Source organism: Formica exsecta, unplaced genomic scaffold, assembly GCF_003651465.1.
Source record: "Formica exsecta isolate Colony F162 unplaced genomic scaffold, ASM365146v1 scaffold105, whole genome shotgun sequence".
Taxonomy (NCBI): domain Eukaryota; kingdom Metazoa; phylum Arthropoda; class Insecta; order Hymenoptera; family Formicidae; genus Formica; species Formica exsecta.
In genome coordinates this window covers 882,564-893,937 of record NW_021848390.1, presented here as the reverse complement: position 1 = coordinate 893,937, position 11,374 = coordinate 882,564, and positions in this window count along the sequence as shown.

The window sequence follows — 11,374 nt, the reverse complement described above, 5'->3', positions numbered from 1 at the left end:
AACATTAAGATAAATGATCGTTCTCAATTTTAATATAGAAAACTATTGAAATGGATCATCATATTTATTACTTATTAAATTTTTGATTACTGTCATAAACTGAAAATATATCCACATCGATTATATTTAATTATTTTATTTGCATTGCTTTAAATTTGATGAAATTTATTATCTTGACGAGCACAAAGATATTCGAGAATTTTGTTTAAAAAATAAAAATCTGTTATAGTTAGATGAAAAGTGTTATCAAGTTATGTTACGCAATCACAGAACTCTGTGCAACGTAAATGTTTATGTCACTCTGGGATAAATCGACTGTTTAACGGCGTGCGTTTGTTACAAGGAAGCAAGATACGCTGCAAAGCAAGTTTTTGAGGGTCGTCAGCAGATCAGGTAGTTTATCTTCAAAAGTTCGTTCGCGTTGCTAGTTTGCGCACTGTTACGATGCAGTTTTACCTTTTATCTTTTCTACCGTGAACTTTTACGATGCTTCGCGAGCGTCTATCGAACGTCGTGCTTTCGCGGTACTTTTTTCACTCTTTTCGCCATCAGAACAGTTTGACCGAGCACAAAAAAAGCTTTTGCGTTGATTTGTCTTGTGCATATAGGCTTTAATAGAATCGCCTTGTCGCGCGTGTGCCTTCCCGTAATTTCGTTTGTTTTTTTAGTTCTCGCTAATTAAGCGTTCATATATATTGTAAAAAATGACAGTTATATTTTCTATTTAATCTTATATATGTTCATATTTGATAAAGAAAGCACATAAAAATCAATCTCGATCTATATTCGCATTTTTATGGCACATGGAATGTAGCCATATATAGGATGATATCTCGCATACACAGGAATCAAAATAGAAATGATTACATACATTAAAAAAATAAATAATGACAGTAACCAATTTTAATAAGCACATTTTAGGACAATAGATCTATGACAAATTATATCTGTTTACAATATTTTTTAAATTCTCAATGATATTTCTTGATCCATAATGCTTCTTCGCAGATCTATTATTCAAAATTAAAGTATAAGTTAACTCACCGATATGATGCGAAACCGGTCAAGCAGTAACATCAACATTGTCCTGTAAAATACAAAATATCCAAATTATAGCAGAGTATCCAAAAACAATATCTTAAAAAAGAATTATTGTGTGTGTGTGTGCGCTTTGAAATTTTTATGCCTTTTAAAGCTGACGTTCAATAAAATAATTTCTCTAAAATAGATCTTTCAAATATATAAAAGATTTCATAAAATTTATAAAAAAAAAACCTGCTATATTGTTTTATACATATAAATAATCCATATAATATTATATAAATCTCTAAATATATTTTATTAAACATTAAAAAAAACATGTTTAAAATCAGAAATACTTTATACATTAGTAAATAATACCCATGTGTGACAATAGATCAGGGGTCACTAGTGATCTCCCGACAAAAGTACCTCGTGTGGATCCGCTGATCTTCCCAGGCTGTTCCATAAATCATGCTGGCAACTCACGTGCCGAGAACGAGAACGAATAAAGAGCGAACGAGATAGCTTATCATCAAAGATATCCGAGTCTCTTACAACGAATACCATCTATAGTAATTCACGAATATGTGATGTATGGGGGTGTGCACTAATGCGTGCTGTATTGTACTGTTACTCATCCTTAAAAAAAAAAAACTAAAATTTATATATTTTTTTAAATAATGTTAATAAATTAATGAGACTTTTGCGATTAAGGGGGCATACCCGTTTAAAACCTCGAAAAATGAGTACATTTTCCAGATTTTTTTGCAGCGCAACTTGAAAAATTTTTAATTTTTTTACAATATTAATACAATATTATTAATTACTTAAATAAAAATCTTCAGCTTAAAAAAAGCATTTTTTTTTAAAGTTATGGGAATATTTGTAGACCTCCTCGAAATTTTAGGTGGCTGCACGATGTGCATGAAAACGTTCGTTTATTACATCCGAAATAAAAAATACAAGTTTTTTTTTATTAAACATATTAATAGTTATCTGCTATCCAAGCATTTTTCAAAAATTTAAAAAAATAGCGATGTGTTGAAAAAAAGTTTCGTTTTTTTTAAAGTCCATCTTTTTTTATTTATAACAAAAAAATGGAATCGGATTAAAAAAGGCTTCGTTAGCAGATGGGGAATCTTATTAGGAATTCGCATGTAAAATTTGAAGTCAATCCGTCGAACATAGCTCGAGTTTTCATGCATGGTGTGCATGAAAATATAAATGTGTAAATATTCACATAACTTTAAACTCATTTTTCGAGAGTTCAAACAGATGTGCCCCTTTAAGATGACATCAAACACGATATTATTCCGATAATTTTCAGTTATGTAATATGTAATAAAAATATATCATTCAGTAATATGTAATAAAAATATATTGTTATATAATAATACGTAATAAAATGTATTGTTATGTATTTAACTGAAAATTGTTCAAATATCGTGCTTGATGTTATCTCAATTAAAAAGTGTCAACAAAAATCACACTAAAATTATTTTCAAACACATTAGAATAAAAAATATATTAAATATTATATTATTGTATTAAGAATTTTATTCTTTGTTATAAAATGATCCATTCGGTGAATTACTATATCACTGGGTGCTGTGCAGGGAGATAAGTCGACTGAGCAGGACAAAATATAATAATAAATAATAGCTTCGAAATTCCCACGCTCTCTCAAGTGACAGAGGGTTCACAGGAGGATATTTTTGTCACTTTAAAAAGTAAAAACGTTTGTCATATAAACGGTAAGTATTGTATATCATACAATGCCAAATGGTGGAATTGCACGAAATACGTTATACCACTATCGCGACAAAAAAAAATTAATTCTACCAATAATTCGCAATAAATTACCTTATGATTGTTGCGACAAAACCCGATGCCATCCCAGGCCTGCTCATTCTCTCCTAATCCTTTGTTGCTACATCTTCGAAAAGTCACACAACACTCGCGTTTAATTACGATCGTGAACGTATTAATTATTCGAATATGATGATCGCACGACATTTTGCACGACACTCCCGATAATAATCGCACTCCTCGGCGCGCACTTTATTCTAATTGCGACATAGAATAACGCGAAAAAATATTGGTATTCATCGCGCGAACAATCGGCAAATATTTAACCTAATATTTTCGGATTTATGTTTTTTATGCGAATACTTATTTCTACGTTGAATTTTTCTACATTATTTGCTGATAATACACGATATTCTAACCTAAATCGCGAATGAATATTATTTTATTATTTAAAGCAAGAACATAAGAGTACATAAAAGTGTAGTTAGTAAATAATAATGCTGTAATATCGATTCGATGAGTAAATAGCCATACGATTTTCGAATTCCTTTTGTCGTTCGAGATTCGTTTATTGCGTTGATTTGCGAGACGTTCGACGGATTATTATTCGTACATAATATTTCGGGCATAAAATCGGCGATATACGCATTAATTAATAAATGATTGAGATATCACGGCTTTCTTAATCACACGTACTCGTGTATGTATATCGAGTGTCTGTGTGTGTTCGTACTTTTTACGATCGTATTTCGATACGTATTACCCGACTTACGACGTTTATCGACGACACACGAAATCTACATCGCACCGGTACCTTCCCGCTTGACGGTCACCACACGAATGATAACAAGGTCACCGCGTACAGCGCGTTATATACACAAAATTCAGAGTGTTTAATTCCTCGCGGATAAATAGATATGTACGCTGAAAAAAACGATCGTTCGTCTTTCAATTCGGCACTCCCGATACTCCTTCGAAATCCGCCATATGCAATAACGCGGTAAATTATTTCGATGTTGCCTACGAATATCGAAAGACGCATTAATCGCGATCGCGCAGCTTAATAAACGCACTGAGATGATCGCCTTTATTCAATTCGGCACTCCCGACACTCGTTCGCGTGCGAAATTCACTCTTTCGACCGATAAAAAGATACGAGAAACACGGGGCGATAATGTAATCAAAACCGGTAAAAATTACAACTGCGTTTAAATCGACGGACTGGCGCTATAAATGCTTTAACTCAAGCGAGCAGGATAAAGAAATCTTTGCTGTGATTGGTTGATCAAGCGCGTACAGCGCTAAGTCGAACGTAGGGATAGGCCGATACAGGAATAGTATGATTGTTGGAGAGAAAGAGAGGAGAGGAGAAAGAGAGAGAGAGAAACATTTCGCCGAATTTCTCGCCGGTGACGAGCGCGTCTCTTCCAGGAAAAAATCTCGAGCATGAGAAACATAGAGCTCTCTTACACGGCACCCTTAATCGGGTTTAATAACATCCGTAGTTGTGAAACTGGCCAATCACAGCTATTCCTCTGAAGAATGGAACGACTGTGATTGGCCAGCCTTCGAACTACGGATGTTATTAAACCCGATTAGGGGTGACGTGTAAACGTAGTCATAGATAAGAAAGCAAAGTTTGAGCGACGAGCTAAATAATTTCTAGAGGTATATATTACATTTTGGACGCAGGAAAAATACGAATAATATCGCTACCTCTTTTATTGCATCGTTTTACGCGACTTTTTTTAATGAAAAATCTGTGCTTTCTATATTTATTATATTGAAACGACTATATATACACGACTTTAAAGTACATTTACGCACTTTAATCAGGTCACGTTCCATGTATTAATTCGTCGTATTCTCGCTACGTCTAATAATGTTTCTTATCCAAAGACCACTTTAGATGATCTATTATTTGCAACAAAATTCGAAACAGAATTTTATTTATAATTTTAGGCGTCGTGTGTAATATATATGTATCCTTAATATATTTTATATATGAACGTATTAATTTTTTAATATTTCTATATATTACACACGACGCGTAAAATTATAAACCAAAATTCTTTTCGAGTTTTGTCGCGAATTATAGATCATCTAGTGATTTTTAGATAAGAAACATTATTGGACGTAGCTAGTATATACGACGAATTGACACATGGAACGTGATCTGATTAAAGTGCGTAAATGTACTTTAAAATACGTCGTGTACTGTATTTCAATATCATAAACGTAGAAAGCACAGATTTTTCATTAAAAAAGCCACGTAAAACGACGCAATAAAAAAGATAGCGATATTATTTGTATTTTCCTTGCGTCCAACTGTAATATATAACTGTAAAAATTATTTAGCTCGTCGCTCAAACTTCGCTTCCTTATCTATGTTTCCCATGCCCAAGGTTTTTTCCTGGAAGAGACGCGCTCGTCACCGGCGAGAAGTTCGGCGAAATGTTTCTCTCTCTCTCTCTCTCTCTCCCTCCTTTCCTCTCTCTTCCTCCTACAATTCTACACGATCTTAATATTTCTATATTACACACGACGCGTAAAATTATAAACCAAAATTCTTTTCGAGTTTTGTCGCGAATTATAGATCATCTAGTGATTTTTAGATAAGAAACATTATTGGACGTAGCTAGTATATACGACGAATTGACACATGGAACGTGATCTGATTAAAGTGCGTAAATGTACTTTAAAATACGTCGTGTACTGTATTTCAATATCATAAACGTAGAAAGCACAGATTTTTCATTAAAAAAGCCACGTAAAACGACGCAATAAAAGAGATAGCGATATTATTTGTATTTTCCTTGCGTCCAACTGTAATATATAACTGTAAAAATTATTTAGCTCGTCGCTCAAACTTCGCTTCCTTATCTATGTTTCCCATGCCCAAGGTTTTTTCCTGGAAGAGACGCGCTCGCCACCGGCGAGAAGTTCGGCGAAATGTTTCTCTCTCTCTCTCTCCCTCCTTTCCTCTCTCTTCCTCCTACAATTCTACACGATCGGTCTATTCGTGCATTCGACTTAGAGCTATAGGCGCTCGACCAATCAGAGCAAAGATTTCTTTATCCTGCTCGCTCGAGTTAAAGCACTTATAGCGCCAGTCCGTCGATTTAAACGCAGTTGTATTTTTTACCGGTTTTGATCACATCATCGCCCCGTGTTTCTCGTATCTTTTTATCGGTCGAAAGAGTGAATTTCGCACGCGAACGAGTGTCGGAAGTGCCGAATTGAATAAAGGCGATCATCTCAGTGCGTTTATTAAGCTGCGCGATCGCGATTAATGCGTTTTTCGATATTCGTAGGCGACATCGAAATAATTTATCGCGTTATTGCATATGGCGGATTTCGAAGGAGTATCGGAAGTGCTGAATTGAAAGACGGACGATCGTTTTAGTGTACATATCTATTAATCCGCGAAAAAGTAAACACTCCGAATCTTTTTATCTCGATATTCGTAAGCAACATCGAAATAATCTATCGCGTCATTGTCCACGACAAACTTTTGGAAGTTTCGATTTCGCGGAATACAAGTGAATTTACTGTATTAGCGAGTCAATTAATATACACATACACATTCGTGTCGTTTAGCGAAATATATCAATGTGTAAGTGCATATATGACCAAGGATGGCATCTACGAGAATATTTGACTGCAGCAAAAGAGCAACCAGGAGCATAAGGGAGCGACAAGTAGTCATCGGATGCAGAAAAAATATGCAACCGCAGTGCATCGGTTGGTGAGTAAAATTGATTATTATATATTCATAACTGTTGATTTATTTCTTAATTTATGCAAATAACTATAATTATAAAATTGGTTATTGGTACAATTTGTATTTTTCTATTAGTAATTTATAATCTAATTATGTTAAACGATTATACTTTTAGCTATAATTATTTCTCTATAATTCATTACAATTTGATTACTAATTTTATTTATTAATTACACAGTAATTATAATCAGCAGTTGTGAGTGAGTGTAGTATAGTATTTGTAGTTTAGTATTAAATAGTATTATACTATTTAATATATTCGCGCGCGCGTATTCAGTTATTAATATAATTACATTTTGTGGTAAATATTCAGTATAAAAATAAAAAATATTTGAGAGATTGTCACTTACATAATTATTGATTTATTCTTTAATTATAGAAATAATTATAACAAAATTTTAAATTATTTTTTGATTTATTATTTATAATCTCTAATCGTTATATTTGAATATTTGTATAAATTATAAACAATATGTAGGCATAGCGTTATTTCTATATTATATACAGCTACAATTTCTGAATTCGTACACTCTATATTATATACAGCTACAATCTCTCAAAACATTTCTAGTTGCAATAAATAAATACATTTACAATTTTACAATGAAGAGGGTATAAATGAGTATATTTTCTAGATTTTTTTGCAGAGCAAAGACTTGATAAAAATTTTTAATTTTTTTACAATATTAATACAATATTATTAACCATATAAATAAAAATTTTCAGTTTAAAAAAAGATTTCTTTTTAAAGTTATGGAAATATTTGCAGAGCTCCTCCAAATTTTAGGTAGCTGTGCATAAAAACGTTCGCAGATCATATCCGAAATCAAAAATACAAACTCTTTTTTATTAAACATATTAATAGCTATCTGCTATCCAAGCGTTTTTTCAAAATTTAAAAAAATTGTGTGTTGAAAAAAGGTTTCATTTTTTTTTGAAAAAAAAATCCATCTTTTTTGTTTATAACAAAAAATTGGAATTGGATTTAAAAAAAGCTTTGTTAGCAGATGCGGAATCTTATTAGGAATTCGCAAAATTTGAAATCAGTCCGTTGAACGTATCCCGAGTTTTCATGCACACCGTGCACGAAAACATAACTCTGCAAATATTCGCATAACTTTGAAAAAAAAAATTTTTTAAGCTGAACATTTTTATTTAAGTATTTAATAATATTGTATTAATATTGTAAAAAAAGAAAAAAAGTTTTCATCAAATCGTTACGCTGCAAAAAATTTAGAAAATGTACTCAATTTTCGAAGATTCAAACGGGTATGCCCCCTTAAGCGGAATATATTTCCAATTACAATAAATAAACATACTTATTTATTTTTCTCAAACACACTATTTGACAAATCTACCAATTAAAATATCTATACAAAGAAATAACTTTTCGATTTTATTTAAGAGATTATTAAATAAGATTGATGCAACGAAAAGCAGAAAATACTGTACGCTGAGCAATCCGGCGATTATATTTACTCTGGTAATTACATCGCAGAAGCTGTGAGCTCGCGCGTAGAAATTAATTGCCGCACGTTACCGTAAGCCGAAGTACAATAATTCGTATCAGTGCACGGTCGTCGGTTCCCGTAGTTCTGCGCGTATCGGACCGCTATGACAGGTGGAGAACACATGGTCGATAGCAGTTATATGTCCCTTACGTTTGTAATAGCGATCCAGTACGGTGTGCGAGTACGCTATCGGACGGAGTATAGGCTTGGCTACCGTGAATGCACCGTATGTGTGAGCCACGCGCAATGCAGATTGTCGCAGTCAGTAGTTTACCGTAGTACACAGTCAGCCAGCCAGCCAGTGTAATCGAGTCGATAGAGTCGGTGTGCGCTGGAACGGTTCCGTGTCGGCGGCGCGATACGTTTGTTACGTTACATCTTCGCGTCATGGTATTAACGGACAACGGCGTTATATGAGGGCGCATCGCGGTAATGATATCTTCTGCTCGGTGAAATTGATCGCTCTCGAGGTAGCGCAGTTTCATATTAATATATACATAATTAATAATTTTCTCTACAATGGCACATGTCTGTAATTGTGCTGGAGAGTGTATAAGATCTATATTTATAATTTATAATTTATAATTTCTTTCTATATAGATTTTTAATTTTTGATATACGGAAATAAAAAATGACATATTTATATATATCCCGTCGTATATACAATATTTGGAATCATATTTAAGAAATTTCTAGGAAACTGGCATTTTGAAGAGAATCTTAGATTAATAATGCCAGCGTCGCTTAGCAGTAAATTTACTTAACTAAATTTTCTTTTACTCTCTATATTATAATTGGGATTATAATCTCTGAAAAGGCAACGAATCGCTAATCTAGATTAAATTAACTCAGGCCGTCGGTGCATCTCAATCTTCATATATAACTTGATAGAGAGAAAAATATGCTCGTAAAGGAAAAAAAAAAAAAAAAAAAAACAGAATTTTTTCCAGTCTGAAAAAGAAAAGACCGATAACGGGTTACGCGACATTTGCAGGAGCGTTCACATTTTTGAACAAATATTTTTTACGACGGCGGTGCTTTTTATATTCTACGCTACAAAAAATATTAGATATTAATATTAAATATCAATTGCGTGCGCGTTGGGGGACGCGTAGTCCCCCCTTCGTTTAGATCAAATTTGATATACGGAAATAAAAAATGACATATTTATATATATCCCGTCGTATATACAATATTTGGAATCATATTTAAGAAATTTCTAGGAAACTGACATTTTGAAGAGAATCTTAGATTAATAATGCCAGCGTCGCTTAGCAGTAAATTTACTTAACTAAATTTTCTTTTACTCTCTATATTATAATTGGGATTATAATCTCTGAAAAGGCAACGAATCGCTAATCTAGATTAAATTAACTCAGGCCGTCGGTGCATCTCAATCTTCATATATAACTTGATAGAGAGAAAAAGCTCGAAAAGAAAAAAAAAAAAAAAAAAAAATCAGACTTATTTCCACGGTTTTTCAAATTTCGATGGGTTTGATTAAAAATGCATCGAGTCGTATGTTTCTTCATTATTGATTCGAAATAACGGGAAATTTATGATTCTAAAATTAAGGATATACGGAATCGATAAGCCGCAGCAACACAAATAAAAGAGGATATAATTCCATAGTGAGTAACACACGATAGAGCTGCGCATAGACTAAAGTTTGGGTGCTAATGAGCACCGCGATTAAGCAAATTTATTCCATTTGTGTATCCCTCCCGTCTCCCTCGCCCCTTTCCGACGGAGGAATATATATATAATTTTTGCTGAAAGTGCCTCGACCATATGAAACCGCCGTGGCGAGCAGTTTGCATCGCAATCGGAATCGAAATGTGATATCTATTAATTATGTACAAATTAATAATAATATGGACATTGTCACATCATTAGGTGCCACACATTGTATATTTAATAATACCGTTATGCATTCGCTCTTCATAGTGACAACGTTCATTCGCTCATATTCATTCGATATGCGGTTGATGCGAATATTATTCAGGTAATCGCAATGTCATACGTGCGAATGATCGAAAAGATATGATTATATGCGCGATTCGAGTTCAATTTCTGGCTCAAATATCTGGATAGCCGTCGTCGAGTCATAAATTTTTATTCGACAATCATTTTATGCGTTATTTTTCTGATAGCTTAATCGTGCACTGTAATATTGGAAAAGGTCGATATCGATGATTACGACGATGTTTTTTTCTTTTTTTCACTGATGCAATGAAAATCGACTGCCGATTATCCAATGTCGCGGATGAATTTTTATTTAATCATCGATGTCATGAGAAACGGACATCATCGACGGGGGCGGCGGGGCAGGTGAGAGCGCGGAGAGGATAACGGAAGTTACAGAAGAGGATAGTGCGATAATAAATATGCCCAGCGCCGGCAGCCATAAATCCCGCGTAATTGAATTTTCAACATCCATAACTGGCCGTCGCGACCTCAGGAAATAGGACGGAACGGAACGTATCTTGAACGGGAGTTAGATGATTCCATTCCGCTTTTGAAAGACACGGCCCTTTTCGACTTTTTCTTCTTTGCTTTCTCTCTCTCTCTCTCTTTCTCTCTCTTCTTTTTCTTTCCATGCGACGCGATAGACAGAATGGCAATCGATTCCGCGACGTTCATAGTCAGAGACTATTTTTAATTCTCGCCTTCAAGAACGCGGCGCGTCAGGAAATAGGGAACGTATGAACGTATCTTGAACGGGAGTTAGATGATTCCATTCCGCTTTTGAAAGACACGGCCCTTTTCGACTTTTTCTTCTTTGCTTTCTCTCTCTCTCTCTCTCTTTCTCTCTCTTCTCTTTCTTTCCCTGCGACGCGATAGACAGAATGGCAATCGATTCCGCGACGTTCATAGTCAGAGACTATTTTTAATTCTCGCCTTCAAGATCGAACCGCGGCGCGATGCAGCAGCCGTCTTTCCTCCTCGCTTTTTCTTCCAGTCTTTTCCTTTCTTTGACTCCCGGTGAGCGAAAAGTTCCTTTGACGCGAACATCTAATCAAGGATTTCCTCGATTTTTGAGTCATTGTCCCGCTCGAATCCCGTTCTATAGTTATATCATTCTTCCCCTATCTTTCCCGCTTTCTCCCTCGATTTGACTCCAACTTTTTCCTTCCATCTCCTTTTACCTTCGTTCTCATCCTTCTCCGCGTTCGTCTGCCATCTCTGTCTTCGCGTCGTGTTGTCGACATTGTCGTCGCATAGACTTGGCACGGAAAACTTTGAT